The sequence below is a fragment of the Tupaia chinensis genome, unplaced genomic scaffold (assembly GCF_000334495.1).
Source record: "Tupaia chinensis unplaced genomic scaffold, TupChi_1.0 Scaffold000605_1, whole genome shotgun sequence".
Taxonomy (NCBI): domain Eukaryota; kingdom Metazoa; phylum Chordata; class Mammalia; order Scandentia; family Tupaiidae; genus Tupaia; species Tupaia belangeri.
Window position 1 is genome coordinate 2,320,348 of NW_006160123.1, and position 1,769 is coordinate 2,322,116.

A 1,769-nucleotide genomic window follows, 5' to 3' on the forward strand; every position below is an offset into this window, starting at 1 on the left:
AAAAGAAAGAAAGAAAGAAAGAAAGAAAGAAAGAAAGAAAGAAAGAAAGAAAGAAAGAAAGAAAGAAAGAAAGAAAGAAAGAAAGAAAGGAAGAAAGAAAGAAAATAGAAAGAAAGAAAGAAAGAAATGCATATTGAACCAATAAAATATTTAAATAAAAAAGATTGAGCAGGGGTCGGCAGGTGGTGTGGTGGTTAAGGCAAGTAGATTTTCGCATGGCCAACCATGGTTTGAGTTGCAGACCTGGCAGCTTGAAAATCATGCCGGGTATGTGTGTGTGTGTACTCAAAATCCCAGGAGTAGAATGGAGGAGAAGGGACTGTGGTGTGGCCATCCCCCCAGGGGTGATTTCTCATTTTCCCTCTCTATCTCTTTCTCTCTCTCTCTCTCTGGCAAGTGCACACACCCTATATCAAAAACCTAAAAGTAAATAAATCGATAGATAGATAGATAGATAGATAGACAGACAGATAGCTTATCCATAGTGGAGTTCCACTTCTAGCATGACATTGTTAGAAATTCCTTAGACTCACTCCCGAGCAAACTGGTGAAAATGTAAAAGGACAACCATTTAAATTATTTGGGGGGCCGGCAGGTGGCGTGGTGGTTGAAGGCACTGGATTCCCACTTGGCTGACTATTGTTCCAGTGTTGGACCAGGCAGCTTTCTCTCTCTCTCTCCCTAGTCAAATTAGAAAATAAATAAAGGTATAGGACCAGCAGTTAGGATAATGGCTATGTCTCTGGACTCTCATGTAGTGGACCGCGGTTCGAGTCCAGGACCCGGTGGCTTAAAACTCACGCTGGGCGCGTGTGCGTGCGTGCCCAAGCGATTACGCTAACTGCTGGTCCCAGAATAAATAACTCTTTAAAAGAAAAAAATTAAGCAAAGTCTTTGGATATGGTCTTGGGGGCTAATAGCAAATACAGAAACAGTTATTCAAGCAAACATACCAGAACTCAATTAAGAATGTCAAGAGCACGGCCACCAGGTGGTGTAATGGTTAAGGTGCTGGACTCCTGTTGTATTCAAATCAGTGCGAGAATAAGAGGGCATTCCTTTTTAGCCAACTTAAAGGAGCTATTTATTAAGCGAGTGGCTGTGGGAGAACTCCAGTCACTCCAAAACCCCGAAACCCTGAAGTGGGGGGAGGGAGGTTTATAAAGGCAAAAAACCACAAAGAAAAAAACTACATATCTAAGAAAGTACAGGCCTTGAGTTATGTGAAAGCCGCTTACAAAAGCCAAAAAAGCGAGTTATCAGGAAGGACAGTTATAATTGACTTGGGTAGTTATAATTGGCTGCATCTGCTGGTGATAGATACTCGGTTAGCAAGACAGGGATGGATGGCAGTGCTCATCTCTGGGGATCAGCAGTCAGTGAGGAATTTCCAGGAGACATACGGGTCAGGTTACAGAGAAAGGGAAATGGCAACAGAGTCATATTCCAAATGGAGGTGCTCATGCTTCATTCCCAGGTGGTCGACTACACTTTTTTTTTTTTTTTGAAGAGTTATATAGTCTTTATTTGATAGTATACATAAACCACACTAAAATGTCTTTCAATAAGTAAAAGGCAGTGTTTTGTATAAAGGAAATTAGAATTAAAATGGTAGAGTTAAGACCAAATATATAAAGTAGACATCACTACCTTATCTTCAGTTTTTGCCTTAACAGGTTAATAAACAAATTAAAACACAGGTGAGTCTGCTTAGTTTTGAGAAGTGAAGGGATTTCGCCAGCATTTATATATTCATATAACCAGTTACA